Source organism: Rana temporaria, chromosome 6, assembly GCF_905171775.1.
Source record: "Rana temporaria chromosome 6, aRanTem1.1, whole genome shotgun sequence".
Lineage (NCBI taxonomy): Eukaryota > Metazoa > Chordata > Amphibia > Anura > Ranidae > Rana > Rana temporaria.
Genome location: NC_053494.1, coordinates 33,909,807 through 33,929,349, shown reverse-complemented (window position 1 = coordinate 33,929,349; position 19,543 = coordinate 33,909,807). Strand labels below are relative to the sequence as shown.

The 19,543-nt window shown below is 45.0% G+C and overlaps 1 protein-coding gene across 1 annotated transcript in view; it reads left to right on the top strand.

Moving 5' to 3' along the window:
* JPT2 (Jupiter microtubule associated homolog 2) overlaps positions 1 to 19,543 on the top strand; it is a 42,069-nt gene that overhangs the window by 10,371 nt on the left and 12,155 nt on the right. The gene's annotated exons all lie outside the window — the stretch shown is intronic.

Here is a 19,543-nt window from a genome sequence, read left to right as displayed (position 1 = left end):
GGACGCTGTCTCACAATTTTTTTGTCAACTGTATTTGAAAGTGCACTAAGTGACACTCCATTCATGTCACTGCACAGCAGCGTAGTGTGTTGTTGCCTTCATGTGGGCTGCAATATATTGCAGCTTGTCTACATCTTATCACCACTCTCTGCACCACACCTCTGGGCTGCATTGCAGTTTGAACGTGGCACGTTTATTTTCTATGTGCCCTAGCACTGACTGGCACTATTCCAATGTGGAAATTTGCCAGTCACTGTACTGTGTAAATGAGACCGTACTCTCTGCCAGGCCTTGTTTGGCACAGCTTCTAGAGTTCATTTCCTTATTAAGCTCATTATATTTTCTTGTATATTTTCAGACATTTGTGTCTGGTGTGAGCTCCTATCCATGGCTCTATCGGTCTCCTACATTCTAATAATAGAGAACACACGCTCTTCGCTGGGGCCTCAGAATCCTGCAGCCCTTCCAATACATAAACCTGATTCTTCCACCAGGATTGGTGCTATACCGGTGAGAAGGACTTGGTATTTTATCTGGCCGGGGGTACTCTTGCCGCCAGTCCATATTTAATAAGGAAAGAATTGTCAGTCGCATGACATTTATCCACATACAAGGCATAGAAGATGGATGGGAGCAGCGATCAGTCACCGGTGGCTGTTCTCTTTGAACATTGCAGTGTAAACACACCTTTGTTCGGTGTCATCGCCCTCGTAAAAATATAAAATTTTTGCTGGAAGTATATGAAAACCTAATCACTAAAACCTCATTAATAGATTTAACATGGTAATCTAATTTTGAAAGTAATATTTGCTATTAAACCTATAGCTTTCATTAAAATAATACCTGGGATGTTGCCATAAGAAGCCATATTTGAGGCACTTCCTGTTATATGGGGAACAAGTTGTGCTCCTGCATTGTCACACAGGCTTCCAGGGCATTGTCGTTTTTTTGTTTTTTTTTCCCCACCAGGAGACCCACACGCAGACAGACAAGGCAGCTTTGACGCATTGACCCACCGGATGTTTGGCCTCGTCCTCACAGAATTTGACAGCAGCAGGAGCCAATGGCTCCCGCTGCTATTAATCTGTGCAGTGAGGGACAGACCTGGGAGAGCCACTGGCCCAGGCTCAAGTATATAAGGGACATGAGAGGGACACTTTTTTTAATTTTACATTTTTTTTTTTTTTTGTGCCTAATGCATAGAATACTTTTAAGGGTTCCAAAACGAATGCTTTACAACCACTTTAATGCTGAAATCCAGGGATGGCTTTTTGCATGCTTGCATTGGTCAGGCTTGGACCAATTGTAAGTATGCATGTGCCATACATCTATGGGATTCCCATGGAAGCTGTAAATCTCTGTAGTAGTCGCCTCTACTACAGCGATTGTCACGATGTTCCAGTCCCATGCTGTGTACATGTGTTTGGCACGGATGCCATTTACACAACACTTTAAATTTTTGTTTTTTCAATGAATACCGGGTGTTTTCTGAATGGATACATATTGAGAAGTCAGGTGACGACCTCACAATCTTTGGAACGTTGGCCAGTAACTATTCATTCTTTCCAAATTGAACAGTAATAAACACTGGCTGTGTTCACCCCGCCATCTTTCTCCATTCACATGTACACATGACTTGTATCCATGTCATGTCTAGGCCACAATCAGGCCAGGGTTCTTTACTTGGGGGGGGGGGGGGGGGGAGCTCTGGCATGGAGAGCTAAATGCCAGAGTAATCAAAATATTTATGAAGGCTGGGAACATTTTCACCTGTCGGCATCCATTCAAACTTTCAGATATGGGGATCTGACTAAGCAGATATCACCACCTAAATGGAGAGCAGTAAAAGCCAGCTTCAGTTATATCCAGGTAAAGTATGTCATTACAGGGAGTTCTGCCTCATCCAGAATCCATCTTAATACCTAGAGAATTCCCATTAGGAGCCTCTGGCTGGTAGCACTTCGGGGCCTCTGTGGTTTTCTCCTGGCAGACGGATCTCCGGTTCTTTAAGGTCACTTGTGTGTGGCAGTGTATTTTTGGTGTTCTGGTTAATTACAGTTATGCTGTCAGCAGCTTGTAAGTGGAGCTTATGTCTGCTTGAGGAGCTGCCTCCTGACAGAACAATGGCTGGGAAGTGCTACCGTCTTGCGTGCGTGCGTGTGTGTGTGTGTGTGTGTAATGGATTTCACGCTGTGGGAGATTCCAGCATCAGCTTCACCTCTCTGCAGGGGACATTTGGGTGTGACCAGTTAGCTGGAGTCAAACAAAAAGGGTTCTGTTCTCCAATGCTTCCTCTATGGCTTGGGCTACAGCAACCTGCTTAGAAGAGTAAACAATGCATTTCCTGTATTTATATAGTGCCTACATATTGGTCTATCAAAGATTACATGGAACAATACTGATCCATCAAGTTTCTGCCTCATTAAAAACTCTAAGTGATTGTAAAGTCTGTTTTTATAGCGCTGAAAATGTGTCCTACTTGCCTGCTCTGTGCAGTTGGTTTTGCACATTGCCCAGATCCTCCGCTTCTCGGGTCCCCTGCCACCACTTCTGGCCCCTCCCGTCGAGTGCCCCCAGAGCAACTTAATTTTAGCTGCTCTAGGTGATCTGACCACGCTGCAAATGGTAAATCAGATGGGGGTGCACGCCCTTTTGCTGCTGCAGATACCTATGTGAAGAAGACAAAGGAACAGCCGCACTCCCAATTCGATGCAATACATTTATTTCAAGTGATCATGAAAACAAATACATGGGCATATAGGAGGCAACGCATACACAATATTGGTATAATCAGGGCTAAACCATGTTATGAAAGATTAAAGTTTAACTACTTGGTAACCGCCCTATAGCCGAAATACGGCTACAAGGCGGTTACCTAACTCTAGGAGGGCGTCAATATACGTCCTCCCAGAGAGTCACAATTGCGCGCCCGAGCGGGCGCGCACACGCGATCACCGGCGCTCGGCGGGTCCACGGGACCCGCAGCAACACGGATCGCGGTAAGGAGCCAATGGAAGCGGCTCCTTACCACGTGATCGCGCCGTCCAATGACGGCGCGATCACTTGTAAACAAACCGGCGTCATGTAATGACGCCGGTTCCTCCCTCTCCTCTCTGTACCGTTCGGTACAGTGTGAGAGGAGAGGGAGGGGGGGGGGGGATCGGGCGGCAGCAGCAGCCGCCGCACTGTGGGCTGGATCTGTGACAATTGCAGTCACAGATCCAGCCATCCCTGCGCAATACTCTGCAAAATAAAAATAATGATGAGTGCAATACTCTGCAATACCCCACCCCATACTCTGCAATACCCCACCCCATACTCTGCAATACCCACCCCCCCATACTCTGCAATACCCACCCCCCCATACTCTGCAATACCCACCCCCCCATACTCTGCAATACCCCCCCCCATACTCTGCAATACCCCCCCCATACTCTGCAATACCCCCCCCCCCATACTCTGCAATACCCCCCCCCCCCATACTCTGCAATACCCCCCCCCCCCATACTCTGCAATACCCCCCCCCCATACTCTGCAATACCCCCCCCCATACTCTGCAATACCCCCCCCCATACTCTGCAATACCCCCCCCCATACTCTGCAATACCCCCCCCCATACTCTGCAATACCCCCCCCCCATACTCTGCAATACCCCCCCCCATACTCTGCAATACCCCCCCCCATACTCTGCAATACCCCCCCATACTCTGCAATACCCCCCCATACTCTGCAATACCCCCCCATACTCTGCAATACCCCCCAATACTCTGCAATACCCCCCCAATACTCCAATACCTTGCAATACGTCGCCTATGGGGATTTTTAAGTAGCAACGTTTGGCGCAATTTCACGAGCGTGTGCAATTTTGAAGGGTGACATGTTGGGTATCTATTTACTCGGCGTAACTTCATCTTTCATATTATGCAAAAACATTGGGCTAACTTTACTGTTTTTTTTTTTTTTTTTTTTTAAGCACAAAACTGTTTTTTTTTTAAAAACACGCGTTCAAAAAATTGCTGCGAAAATACCGTGCAAGATAAAAAGTTGCAACAACAGCCATTGTATTCTCTAGGGTCTTTGAAAAAAAAGCATATATAATGTTTTGGGTTTCTATGTAATTTTTTTAGCAAATAAATGATGATTTTTACATGTAGGAGAGAAATGTCAGAATTGGCCTGGGTGCTCCAGAACGCCTGATGGTGCTCCCTGCATGTTGGGCCTCTCTATGTGGCCACGCTGTGTAAAAGTCGCACACATGTGGTATCGCTATACTCGGGAGGAATAGCAGAATGTGTTTTGGGGTGTAATTTGTAGTATGCATATGCTGTGTGTGAGAAATAACCTGCTAATATGACAGAAACTAGATTTTTTTTTTTTTTTTTTTTACAGAATTTTCAGTCTTTTTTCTTTTATAGCGCAAAAAATAAAAACCGCAGAGGTGATCAAATACCACCAAAAGAAAGCTCTATTTGTGGGGAAAAAAAGGACAAAAATTTCAGATGGGTACAATGTTGTATGACTGAGTAATTGTCATTCAAATTGTGAGAGCACCGAAAGCTGAAAATTGGTCTGGTGATTAAGGGGGTTTTCGTGCCCAGTGGTCAAGTGGTTAAAATTGTAATAAAAAGGCATGCTGATACATGAAGGTGCAACCATGTGAATGGTGAGTGGATTGAAGTTCTGGGGATGCCCAACCAGTGGCCCGCAGAGCCCTGTGATGAGGCCTGCGACCTCCTGCTCTGGGATGGAATACTGTTATTAAAGGTTTATTTCTACAATCCCAGTGTATATATGGACATATCTGTCCTGCAGTGGTTACTGGACTGCTTTGAAACTGATCCCCAGAGCAGGCTACTTGTACTGAGCCATAGACTACTGTTATTATCGGAGTTTGGTGAGCTTTCTGAAAGGGCTCCAAACCTGCAGATATATAATAGAAGTCTATTGCAAAGTGCAGGAAAGCCAAAGGTACACTGCGTTGCACCCGTGCTGCGGGTAAATCGCAGCGCATCAGTGTGAAAGCAGCCTTGGGGCCCCTTTCACATGGTCAGTCCAACCCTCCGACCAATTTGACCCTTCATTTACCTCTAAGTAGTGGCAGACATAAACCGACTTGTGTCCTACCTCCAATCTGATTTGCTAAAGTATGGTGGGCTGTGTCATTGTCTGCTCTGCATATGCAGAGCAGACCCGACATGCCATCCACTTGCCCTGCTAATTGTGGCCTGCGAACGGTTACCAAGTCGCCTAAGTGGCCCTCGCTCTTCAAAAGGTTGGGCACCCCTGCTGTAAAAGCTCCCTCCCTCCAAGTAATGAAAAGAAAATGAATAATGTATGGCCTGCCTTTCAATTTAATGTAACCATTTTACCCCTGAGGAAGACCAGAGCGTCTCAAAGTAGAACTATAGGCAATTTTTTGGGGGTAGGGGGCATTTTGGAGGCCAAAATGGGAAGTGAGATGAAATGAGGGGGGGGGGGGTCGTCGGGTCACCAAAACTAGTGTCCCTATTGGAAGAATTACCCCCCCTTACTTTTCTGGGGACAATCAAAAAAATTGAGATTTTCTTTACTTTCAATGATGGTAAATGGTACAAATGGGGTGAATTTCCTTAACAGGGGCACAGAAATCAATAAAAACTGACAGGTGTTCTAATTCCTCCCCACTCAGTCCAAAACTAACAAAGTTTTTTTTTTTTTTTTTTTTTTTCCTAGTTCTACTTGACGTCTTCTGGTGCTGGAAGAAAAATCACATTATTTGTGTTTAAAGCAGAGTTCCAGGCCTTTCCGTGTGTTTATTAAAAGTCAGCAGCTACAAAAAGTGTAATCTGCTGACTTTAATGAACACGAACACTCGCCTGTACCACAATCCAGTGCGGCTGCCCGAAGCCTTGCCTCTCCTCGGCGCCGGCATCACTAGTGAGCGCCCGGCTGTGACGGCTTGCTGTATCAGCTGGGTGCACGCTGCACATTTGCAAGAGTTGTACTGTGTCTTGAATGGCCGGGGGCACTCTTCTGGGATCTGTGACACGTCCCAGAAGATTGCAGGGAGGGGAAAGGAGAACTTCTGCTCTTGGCCTGAGTGGAAGTAGGCGCTCCACTTTTTGGGTGTAATTCCACTTTAATGTCCTAGGAGAGCTCTGCTGTAGGTCTGTGCACTTTTGTATAAATCTACCTACTGTAGAGGTTAATGGGCAGGAATGGTGTACAATGGATGTGATATGGAATGTAATTTGGAAGTTCATAAAGTAGCAGAACCAGATCGTTCGGCTTAATTGGCTAATTTTGCTGGAAAGCTCATTTGGAAGAAAACAAGAACCTGCTGAGCCGTCCACACGGGTACATGACATGGTCCAGGCTACTGCTGTCAGCAAAATGTGGCCTGTTCTTGCACTATTGTATTGTAAAATGATTTGTTTCCTCATTGTTGTAAATGTCCAATTGTTCTTTATTTTATTGAGCGGATGACCAAAGTGTTTAAGATTTGTGGATTTTAAAGTGCAAGTGCAGCCAAAAGCATTTTAAAGTGGGTCTGTTCACATGCTAAGTCCACATTTTTATATTATTCCCTATCCTAGAGTAGAGGTGTCTGCTGTCATGTGGAAGTGTGCAGGCACTTCATGACCACATGCGCACTTTTTTTTTTTTTGCTTGGCCAAAGCAACAAGAAATACCTACATTTCCTTACTGCAACCCAATCGATGGATGAGCAGAGAAGGCCCAACAGATGGCATTTAGCAACATTTTATTCCAAAGAGGTTGGATGGGCCACCCCAGCCATGGCCTGGGGAGTAGCCAGAACCTTTCAAATTTGGTGAAATTTGCAGCGAAGTACTAAATAACAAAAGGGGAGTTGGAATAGTGGGGGAAGAGATGGTTCCAGTGTTTTAACCGGTCACGGTTTCAAGACCACAATCGAATAACAAAGGTAAAGAGTCGGCTCAGGATGTTGGTGGTCATCCAATACCCATGAGATGAGAATTTGCTTGGTCCAGTGATTGTCATATCCGTGGAACTCCTGCATGTTGACAATTGGAGGAGAAAATATTTAATTGGGCAGGTGAAGTTGGGCCATACACAGTGAATTTTCCTCCACTAACCTTCCTTTTTAGTCAGATGCAACCCGTGACCGCTGTCAGACGTGTCTATTCTTGCTTTAACATGTGAATGGAGGAACTGGTCATCTGTTAAAGTATGGTTGACTTTTAAAAATTGGCCCCAATCATGATCTGCCTCCTAAAGACTCTTGGCATGCTCCCACCCCCTCCACAGCCCTGTGCTCCAAGCACTGAAGGGGCACGAGGCAGAGCACAGAGTGGTGACTGACGGTCATCGCTCTGTGCTCAGTGTGGTCCCAAGAACTGAGCAATCGGCGGTCTTTGTCAGTGTAAAGCCGGTTGGGGGACAGATTGTGTGTGTGTGTGTGTGTGTGTGTGTGTGTGTGTGTGTAAGAAAATGACGTGTTGCAATTATGTGATATTCAGCAGAACTAAAGGGGTTTTTTTTTTTTTTTTTTTTATATTTCTCCTTCCTGTCCTATAGCCAAAACAGGAAGTGAAGGAATCCCTGGTGGTCTTCAGAACTAGTGTCCCTCATTTTTCTCTTTGGGTGACGGCCCAAAATGTGGGATTTTCTTTACTTTCACTCTCAGTGGTAATGGTAAACAAAGAAAATCTCCCTAATGACGACACAACAAAGCCTGAAAGGAGTTGCAATTTCTCTTCATTCCATCCAAAAAGTAGTTTCTTATACTGGTACTTGAAGTGTTAGTAACTGGTAAAACCGTAATCTTCTGTTTCTGTAAAGACACTACTTGTTGGCTGAGAGCCATCTTCCTGCAATAGAAGGCTTGGACACAGACCAGGAGATCACTTCCTCTTTCATCTTCCCCAAGAACCTTCTACTGTCATCTGCTGCAAATGTTTGAAGAGGAATATGTATCCTGCAGTGCCACCTACATATTGTGCAGTCAGGCCTAGTGTCCGATTTTCAGCCTTATCAGTACACCCTTCTCACATTTTTGTAAATAAGAAATTCAGATTATAATACAGAAGAAATATGATGGCTGATACAATTACACTTTGTTATATACCGCAAAATCAAATACTTAAAATACATTTTTAACATTACATTCAGCCGAGTTGTCAGAATGACAATCGGCTTCCCCCCCCCCCCCCCCCGTACATACCGTATTTTCACCGCCGCGTCCGGGTATGTCTTCTGCGGGACTGGGCGTCCCTATCTGACAGGCTTCCGACCATTGCATACAGCGCGTCACGAGTTGCCGAAAGAAGCCAAACGTCGGTGCGGCTCTATACGGCACCTGCGCACCGACGTTCGGCTTCTTTCGGCAACTCGTGACGCGCAGTATGCGACAGGTCGGAAGCCTGTCAATCAATTAGGAACGCCCAGTCCCGCAGATGACATACCCGGAAGCGGCGGTGAAAATACGGTATGTACGGGGGGGGGAAAAAAACAGCTGATTGTCATTGGGACAACTCGGCTGAATGTAATGTTAAAATTTTATTTTCCCGAGGCGTCTTTCAGGACAGCACCTTGAGATATGGTAACTCCTCCCACTCCATCAGGAAACACCTTCTTTCAATCTTTTAAAGGGAGGCCCCTCCTTGCACCAGGGGGGACATCATCTGAGGAAGGGAGTCTGATCTCTCAGGAGCTCCTGGAAAACGGACCCTTTCCTACCTTCTTTTTTGCGGCTTTTCCTCGCGGACACTGTCCGCTCTCCCGTACCACCCGCGCGGCGGTGATGGCATTCGGGCTCCCCTCTATCCCAGTGCTCAGTGGAGCCAGCAGATCCGAAACCCGGGGATGGTATTCCCGCGCGGGCTGCCGCCATTTTGGCGTAGCGCGGTCTGAGCAAATTTATTTGCAGGGGAAAAAAAATTGCATTGTATGGCCAGCCTTGTCCTCTGTCCTTTTTTTTGTAGTGGAATAGTCGCAATCCTGTCTAAAACCTACTGCAGACAGGAATTGCCCCATTTGTGCCCTATTTCTCTTGGGTGGTGATGCCAATAAATGACTCTCCACATCAGAAGTAAAACAAAACCAAATGTGCCTTTCCGCTTGTTTATTGGAGCCTTTTCTTTAAAAACTTCTAGACTTGGAGCATTTAAACCTGCAACCCTTTCATGTAGCGAATGTTGGAGAAATTGACAGTTGGGTAGTTGGTCCGCAGCTTGCACACTTGAGCATTTACAATAGGACTTGCAGCTCAAATCGGGCTTTAAAAAAAAAAAAAAAAATATATGAGATGCGGAACTTCACCTGGATTCCCCCCTCTTCTTAAGCTTGTATGATGTAAGGCTAACTAATCCAATTTAGACAAAAACCTTTCACTAGTTTCTAATGGCGGATCTCTAATGTACAGCTGCTAAATTAGAAGGATGTCAACTTTTTTTATTTTTTTTTTTTTATTTTTTTAAACCCTGTAGATTAGGGGGGGGGGGGGGTTGTGACCTCAGACTCTCATAGTACAGTATTCGGTGGCTAAGCAGCCAATCACTTGGCCTGAGTCCTGTCACCTAGGGACAGGGAGGATCATGGAAAGCTCTGAGCAGATTTCTACTTTGTGAAAATTGGAACTTGCACAGGAATCTTCTTCAGGGTCTGCAGCAGTGGATGAGCTCAGCAGAGAAGCATTGGAGGGGCAAGTATAGACTCCAAATGGTGTGTGTGTGTGTGTGTGTCCAAAGCTGTATAAAATTACAGAAGTATGCTGGAAACGAATATTAAATATCCGCATAAACTTCAAAGGCAGCTCAACGTATGTGTTTTTATAGCAGACGCCCTAGAGAATAAAATGGTGGTGGTATTAGCAATTTTATTATATTTTTAGCTGAACCGAACAAAACTGATCCGGTCTTTGTTTGGCTCTGTGATCGGCTGGCGGAAGTTCCGGCTAGTCATTTGGGACTCCTGGTGGGTCAGGAGATTCCAGTAAATTGATGGGAGGGGCCATCACCTCCCTCTGCTTGGAAAAACCAATTCAGCTAGTTGGCTGCTAGGATTGTCTTTACAGGAGAGTCACCTGTCATTTTCTAAAAAAGACTAGTTACCAGTTTTGTCTGTAGACTTTCTGCAGCTAATCTTTCCCTTTACTGACTTGCCATGCTCTATTCTGCGCTGTGTGGAGGTGAATTTCTTGGTAAAGGCAGGAGAAAATTCAGCAGGACAATAGTGACATCACTCCAGATTGGCTGAGACTAGCAGTGCCTTAGATTGCACACTGCAGGGATGAGGCTTTGTCTACACATACTAGGAAATGCACTGCTACTTCTGCATGAATTCCAAGACAAAAGGTATGGTTGTGTGTTTTTAAATTTTTTTATTTTTTTTTTAAGTGTATTTTGTGCGTGTACTCGAGAGGAGCCGGACTGCAGGAGTTGGGAGTAGGCAGGCCTCCCCCAGAGGCAATCTGCCACCTTTCTCCATGCCCCGGGTGGCAATGGTGGCTGTGTGAGGGGGTCCTCCCACACAGCCTGCCCTACCTGCTCCGCTTTGAAGCCCAACGGGGCAGAGGGACTCCCTATAAGGGAGTGAGAGGATCTAGCCTGCTCAGCCAGCCCCGTTAGTCCTTTGCCTATCTTTTTAGAGACCGCGTGGTCAAAGTGCGTGCATGTTAATCCAATTTCGAGTGCGTGTAAGTGTGGTGGTTTTAGTGGGAGGGGGGTGGGCGTACTAAGCGCAAGCACACCCACCGGGAGCCGGGCTGAGACCACCAAACTCAATTCACATGTAGCTGAGACCGGGATCCGAACCCCTAGCTGCAGAGGTGAATGGCTTGTCAGCGCAGTGCCAATCGCGTTGAGCCACCGCAGCTCCCCTTTTATTTTTATTTTATTGATACTGCTTAGACAAAATTAACAATTTTAAATATTTATTATATATTTCACTTTTAATTTTAAGGTTCTATTCAACTTTGAACTCCAATGCTGGTGGTAGTAGTACTTGGTACAGTATTTACACCTGCTTTGCAATAAATATATACACGGCTAAAATCCTGTTGCTGTATCATATACTTTGTTATAGCGTCTTATGTGGTATGTTGAGTGACATTATTTCATCAGAGGGTGGTTTTTGACTGTTTGTATTGACTATACAGTATGTTGTCACCCTAGTAATACATTAGATTTTTATAGAGTGCTGTTCATTTTTATTTTTACTAGATGAATGTCGGTGTTTATAGAGCTTTGTCCCATTTATCTGCAGTGTCTGGTGGCTGTTCCTTCTTTCATGTGTAATCTTTGTAAGAGGCTTGTGACATTGTGTCATTAGTATCCTAGTGGAGCAGTAAATAACTTGTGTCCCAACAACATGTTGCATTGTGTTTATTTTTACCTCCTGACAAGCAGGACACGGGATGGGCCACTCTGGATTGTCCATATGAGCCATGGACAGTTTGGCAGCTTCATAGATGGAAACTAATCTGTAGCAAGCAGAGATGTATATTTAATATATATATATATATATATATATATATATATATATATATATATATATATATATATATATATATATATATATATATATATATATATATATATAGCAAATTTTCAGGAAAACATACCGGTAATGAATTTTAGTGCAAAACCACACCACGTAATACCCATGTTTGGTTAAATTATAAAAGATGAGATTGCATAGAGTAAATACCAAACATTTCATGTCTAGAATTGCATGCACCCGCAATATCGCCAAAAACGATGGTGCCCAAAAATCTCCATAGGTGGCGCTTTAAAGCCCTTACAGCTCATCAGTTTAGAGTTGGCTAGTGTAGCGTTTGTGCTAGAATTATTAATCTCACTCTGACGTTCACAGTGGTATGTCACGTGTGGTGTGACTGCAGTTTATATGCGCAGGCACACGCTGATCTCGCATTTGCACAGGTGTGTGCGGGGGGGAGCTACAGGGGTTTTTCAGCAATTTTATTTTTACTTTATTGCTATCACAAGGGATTTATAAACCCCTATGTGATACCATTAGGAAGGTAACGGGTACTCTTTATGGAGACATCAGGCGTCTAATAGACCCCAATGTCTCCCCTGCCCTTCACATCTTAGCACAGATTGGCTTGGTTCCAAATGTCCCCTGGCCAGGAAAGGGTGCATCTATAACCGGAAGTGACATCACTTCTGATTTCACTGTTTGGAAGTGAGATGGAGGCATGGGTTTGCCTCGGTTTTGCTGCAGCCGCTCTCCTCCAGCCGGCAGATATTTTCCTGTGCTTCGGTAAGTGCAGGACAGCCACTGAATGAGGGGGCTACCAGCAGAAGTGCGGAGGGCCCTTACACACTGACGGCTTGGCTGCGTTGGCGGTAAAACAATTTTTGTCCACTAGCTGGGTGCTTTTAACCCCTTGCTAACGGCCGAATAAAGGGTTAAAGGGCGGTGCTGCCCATTGATTTCAATCAGCAGGGGCGCTTTAGGAGCGATGTGTACCCCGCTCCTGAAGCGCCTCAAAGATGCTGCTTGCAGGATTATTTTTTTTCCTGACAGTTGCAACCAACGCCTATTGTCAAAATACCTGAACAGCGGCTATATCTGATTGGATGAAGCCACTGTATAGCTGAACATCTTTTTGACTCCTTTAATTTTTTTATTCAAGAGATGTGAGGTTGGTGACAAGCCTACCCAGGTAGTGAACTTGCTGAGGTTTGTGTGCCTAGCATTAGAGGGAAATCTCACTTGCCATAAAACAATAAAAACCACTCAGTGCTTAACCTGATTAGATCATTTATTCAAGCAGACCTAAAAAGATCTGGTTTAGCTGATTAGAGTCACGTATGTGTCTGCACCCCGACCTCTAGGGAGTCCTGGTTACCCTTTTTGGTGGGAAAATGTCGGCTGCATAGGAATTCCTGCTTATGATTTCAGCCAGTCAGTATCTGGGACATCTGCCCTCCCTTTACCATAGATTATAACACACACACACGTTTATTCAATGTATCCCAGCATGAAAAATCTTGCATTTGGATCTATCTATCGCTACTCATGTTGCATGATATGCAAATCTAGCAGGAAGAGCGGGACCTCCTTGTCATGCCTTGGACAGGTGTGCAGATCCTCTGTATAATCGACAGATAATGATCGCGATCAGGTTTTGGTACAGTTTGACACCGAACACAGTTATTTGCATTTTGAACTGCACTCAAACTGTATAGACAACCCAAAATCAAGGTAATCCTATGGGCATAGTTCACATCGTTAAACTGAAAGCAGTGCAGGGCTAAGAATCAAGTGTTGAGTATTGACAGATCAGCACACCATGGTATACGGAATAAATTATAATTGGCATATACAAAAAAACACCATCTGATTGTGTTTCTAAAGTACACTGTGCAAACTGTAAATCAACATTGGTAGTATAGTCCCATTGGTGATTAAAACATTAATCCATTGGTGTATATTGATGGGAAAGAATCCAGGAGTGTAGGACTAAAGGAGTCACCGCCGTGTGTGCATCCATGTAATCCTATGGGCATAGTTCACACCATTGCAGTTCAGTTCAGCGCAGTTAAATGGAGCCTGTTGCATTTTTCCGCACCCCAAATGCAGTTGCTCACTACAAATGCACTGCAGTCTGCTCACATAATTTGTAATAAAAACATCTTTGCCATTCTGAAGCTTTCCTCCAACCACTTTTGTATATTTTATATATACTGTGATTCTTTACTTGCCAAATATGCTGCAGAAATCTCCCTCCACTGAGTCTGGCTGCAACCTCAAGCTCTGCAGATTTCATTGGCCCTCTTATGACTTGTCCCCCCTTTCCTGACAAACTCCCACGAGAGAGAGCTGTGCATAATGTCATAAGCCAGGGGTTGACAAATTTGCTTGGAATCTAGGAGCCAGGTAAAGTTAGGAGCCAGAAAACGCGCCCCGTCCCGACGAGCTTGCGCGCAGAAAGCGAACACATACGTGACCAGCGCCCCCATATGTAAACTGTGTTCAAACCACACACGTGAGGTATCGCCGCGATTGGTAGAGCGAGAGCAATAATTCTAGCTCCTCTGTAACTCAAAACATGCAACCTGTAGATTTTTTTTTAAACGTCGCCTATGAAGATTTTAAAGGGTAAAAGTTTGTCTGCATTCCACGAGCGGACGCAATTTTGAAGCGTGACATGTTGGGTATGAATTTACTCGGCGTAACATTATCTTTCATAATATAAAAAAAAAAAATGGGGATAACTTTACTATTGTCTTATTTTTTAATTAAAAAAAGTGTAATTTTTTCACCAAAAAAGTGCGCTTGTAAGACCGCTGCGCAAATACGGCATGACAGAAAGTATTGCAACGATTGCCATTTTATTCTCTAGGGTGTTAGGATAAAAAATATATATAATGTTTGGGGGTTCTAATTAGAGGGAAGAAGATGGCAGTGAAAATAGTGAAAAATGACATTAGAATTGCTGTTTAACTTGTAATGCTTAACTTGTAATACCAACGGCCACCACCAGATGGCGCCAGCTCACATCTGGTGGTAATAACTTGTAATACCAATGGCTCACCACCAGATGGCCCCAGCTCAAAAAAAAAAAATTTTTTTTTTTTTTTTTGCCCCCCCCTTCCAAGCCAAGTCGCCAGGGCCCCATTTCTAGTCGCCATGGCGACCTGGCGCCCGGGATTTGTCGAGCCCTGTCATAAGCCTATGCTAATGACCAGACAAACGGGACATTAAATTATAGTTAAAGCGACACGAGCAGAAGATTTAATAGATGGAAAATTTAAAAAATGACTGGTCCGCTTTAAGCCTCGAAAGCCGAGCCCCAAAACGTATTGCAAACGCAGCACAAGATTCACACAAAGCATGCATCAAGCATGCCTCAAATGCATGTAAACATCTAGTCAAACGCACAATTATGTGCAGTTTCTGGTTAGAATGGGCCATAAAGAAGGGCTTTCTTCTTCCCCATGGACTTCTAATTTGTGTTAGCAAGGTTCCCTGATACCTGAAATCTTATTTTAGGGGTTCCCCTGGGGTAAAAAGTTAAAAGGATTTATCTAGCCTCTCTTCTGGTTTACTAGCATCTTTATGGATCATCGTGGGGGGGAATTATTTTTTGCAAAAAAACAATTTAAACCATTTTAACCCCCCCCCCCCCCCCCCCCTGCACACTGCAGTGTGAAAGCTCAGTACAGGTTTTTTTTTACTAAGCTAAAATGCAGCCTATTCATTGTAATGAGCCTACTAGGCACACCGGCGCTCCAAGCAAGCCCCATGCATTTTTCAGTAAAAAAAAAAAAGAAAAATCTATTTGTTCAGTACCTTATAAGCCGAGTCTTTCGGCACATTTTTTGGTGCTGAAAATGCCCCCCTCAGCTTATACTCGAGTCGCCTTTTTGCACCTAATCTCCCGGAATTTGGGCACCCGGTACTGGCCAAACTTGGCACACATGTAGCCCCACTCTTCCTATACAAGTGTGCAAAGTTTGTTGGCCAGGGAGCACTGATTTTTCAAAATCGGGCACCCCTTCCATAGACTCCCATGTTAAACGGTCATTTCTACAGTAAATTTGGGGACCCAGTACTGGCCGGTCATAGGTCCTCTGGACCCCAAACTTGGAACACGTGTAGCCCCATTTCTCCTCTACAAGTGTGCAAAGCTTGCTGTCTGAGGGACCTACGGCCGGGGAGCACTTTTTTTTTTTTTTTTTTCTCCCTTAAAGCCAGGCACCCCTTCTATATACTACCATGTTAAACGCAAGTCTAGTCGGGGTCAGCTTATCCTTGAGTATATACGGTAATTTCTGCCTCCATGCGCACAAATGTTCATTTGCATATCATGCAGAGTGAGAACCTAAGAATAAATTTGTGCAAAAATGTACGACTGTAGGCGAAAATACAAAAAACGTCTGAAATTGCATTTGAGCCTCATGTGCAAGAGGCCTAATATGTTTCAGTTAAAACTCGACAATCCTTGGTATGTTGGCTTTTAAAGTGTTTCGTTTGGCGATAGGCAACGTCCTGTGCAGATGTAACAGTTTTATAATATTTCAGTTTAATACTCTCCATGTAGAAGTCGGAAGCTGAATAAATTTCTTATCGCTGTGTATGGAGCTTCTATATCTCTTCCCTCCCCTGCAGACAGATCATTTGATCTCCTGTGGCAGAGATCCCTGCTGACCTCTAGTTTTATATCTCAGAGGTACTTTTAGACTGTGAAATGATTGCCAACTCATCACTGTGCAGTCACACTGGATGTTATCTAGACTGTACAGAGGGCCCTCACTGCTCGGTCATATGTTATCTATCAGTACTGTATGCTTTCAGCTCTTGTATGTTACAGCCGTACTGGGTGACCTCATAGAATTTTTATCTAGCACAGAAATAAACGCCCTTTTTTAGTTCTCTTCTGTTTTGTGAAAACGCCATGTATTTTGTTCAGTTCATCTGGAAAAAATGGCAGTACCTGAAACCTGCTGTAATACCAAAAACGTTTTATTTATTTTTTCCTTTTAAAATAACAAACATGTGATACTTGCCTCCACTGTGCAGTTCGTTTTGCACAGAGTGACCCCAATCTATGTCTTTTGGGGTCCCTCAGCGGCTGTCTCTGTCCTCCCCGCAATTACTCACCAAAGTCATGCGAGAGCTCGATGCCATAGCCGCTCACTGTATCACTCGGCCCCGCCCCTCGGTGCGCCGCATCACTGTATGGCTGCGCTGCTCTCAATCCATCCGCTCTAGCCAATCAGGGGCCAGGCTGAGCGGCGAAGGGGATCTCTGGACTTTAGAGGGGGGTCAGGTAAGTATAAGGGGGGGGTGGCAGCATCCAATGTTTTTTTTCACCTTAATGCATAGATTGCATTAGGGTGAAACATTTTTTTTTTTTTTTCTCTTTACATCTCCTTTAAATCGGCCGGGGGGGGGGGTATAAAGACACTAGGAGGTAGGTGGGTGAGGAACTAAAATGGGTTTAGCACAGATCAGAAAGTGGGGTGGCAGTCTGCTTAACTTCAGGCTCTGAATAATGTTTTTACTTTATGGGATAATGTCCTTGCCAGCCAATAATCTCCAGTGTTAGGCTGCCAATGCACTGTGCAAATTTCTTACCTGCAACCACGTGTTGCAGGAATGAAATTTCCACAATTCCCCCATCAACAGACAAAAATCTGCAATTGTCTCCTGGTGGGGGGGAGACGGTGATTATCATTAGCAGCTACTAGCGATAATTGCAAGAGAATCCGTCAGGCTGGTTGTACCCAAGTTGATCGTTCAGTCAACTTGGTACATTGAGCCTGCCCATTAACTGTTTAACTCATGACCAGATCCTGCTAAACCGGCTGATATCCAAACCGTTTTATGGTCGGCCCTGGGCTGCATTCACACTACAGCGTTTTGAAGCGGATTTAACAGTGCAGAGATGTGAATGACAAAAATGCGTCGCGGGACGCATGTCGCTCAAAAAATAGTCCTGGTGTTGGCAGATCCGCAGCAAATCTGCACTTGATTCAAAACACTGTAGTGTGAATGCAGCCTTAGGGATTGAAACATTTACGTGTTTACGGTTATTTCTTTTTTTTGCCTTGTTTGTGCAGTTCCATCTATATTAAGTTATGTTGGCTGGAGTTGAATTTTAAAGGGGGTTGTTAAGGTTTCCTTTAAAAAAAAAAAAAGCATCATACTTGCCTCCACTGTTCAGTTCGTTTGCGGAGTGGCCCCGATCCTTGTCTTCTGGCCGCATCTAACTCCCTTCATGGGAAGCGCTCTCCCAAGGGGGTTAGCTTGCGCTCCCGTGATAGACGGCGGCTATAGCCGCTGACTGTATCTCTCGGCCCTGCCCTCCGGCGCGTGAATGAGCAGAGAAGCCTGCACGTTCACGGGACTTTCGAGGGCTCAGGTAAGTAAACAGAGGGGCTGGGGGGCTGCTAATCATCGGATCTTTTTTCACCTTAATGCTTAAAGCGGGAGTTCACCCATTTCTAAAAAATTTTTTTTTCTTCCCCTAGATTCCTGCTCGTTCGGTCTAGGGGAATCGGCTATTTGTATTAAAATAGGTGCAGTACTTACCCGTTTTCGAGCTGCATCTTCTTCCGTCGCTTCCGGGTATGGTCTTCGGGAGCGGGCGTTCCTTCTTGATTGACAGTCTTCCGAGAGGCTTCCGACGGTCGCATCCATCGCGTCACTCGTAGCCGAAAGAAGCCGAACGTCGGTGCGGCTCTATACTGCGCCTGCGCACCGACGTTCGGCTTCTTTCGGAAAATCGTGACGCGATGGATGCGACCGTCGGAAGCCTCTCGGAAACCTGTCAATCAAGAAGGAACGCCCATTCCCGAAGCCCATACCCGGAAGCGACGGAGAGGATGCGTCTCGTAAACGGGTAAGTACTGCACCTATTTTTAAATAAATAGCCGATTCCCCTAGTAATAACGAGCAGGAATCTAAGGGGGAAAAGTGCCCTCTAAGGGTGAACCCCCGCTTTAAGGTGAGAAAACATAAACCTTTACAAACCCTTTAGGCCAGGTTCACACCTATGCGAATTGAGTGCGGCTTAAACCGCATCTAATTCGCAGGACATTTCAAAATACATTGTTTTCAATGAGGCTGGTTCACATATGTGCGATGCATCCGCACTGCGCATTGCCTCCAAACCGTGTGCGGTTTTTATGTCTTGCGGTGCGGCTCAGGTGCGAATTCAGTCCCATTATCTTCTATGGGTACGCAGCTGAATTCGCAGATGTGTTCATTTCTCTTCAGTATTTGTCTCATTCAGTTCAATACACTTCCCCCCTCCCCTCTCCCAGGTCTCCAAATTCGCACCTGATCTGCAGCTAAAACGCAGTTGATCTGCAGAACACCTTATAGAGAAATTCGCAAAGACAACAGAGCTCCAAAACGCAACGCACTAGTGTGATTCAGGCCTAAAGGTCTCATGCACAGTGGGCATTACAGCTGCTGTTTTTGTCTTCAGGCATTTTATTTTTCTCTGCGGCCAATAAACTCTCCGTGTTATACTATGTGTCCATGCACACACAGGCTGTTATGAGCAGTTTTGGGCAGGGGTGTTTTCTGTCTGGAACCGTAAAAACTTTCTAACTCTGATAAAAGCTTAAACTCTGAAAATGTGGCTATTAGGCATTTTTGAGCCATGAGCTTCTGTGGTAGTATAGTTTTGCTAAAAGGGGCTGTAACTCATTCGTCCCTGTTTCTGGAATGATCGGCTCGGGTAAGAAAAGGGGGGTGTATAGAATGCATTGGGGTGAAACTCTAAGGGTTTAAAAGCCCAGTCTGAAACGATGGGGTTAATATTTATCTTCCCTGCAGCCATCACAATGCTGAGTGTTTAGGATGACTGATCATTTGCATGCTTCAGTTCCATCCACCTGCCCCTACGTCACTACTGTGTCCTGTTGTGATGTAGGAGCTGACGGGTGGAACTACAGCATGCAGTGGGGGGTCGGCACCTCAGATCCACATAACAAAGCGGGGCATTGGGCACTATGGATGGAAACGCAGCATCCAGAGGGGGAACAGGCATCACTTATGGAACTAATGAACACAAGGGGACCGGGCACCCAACACT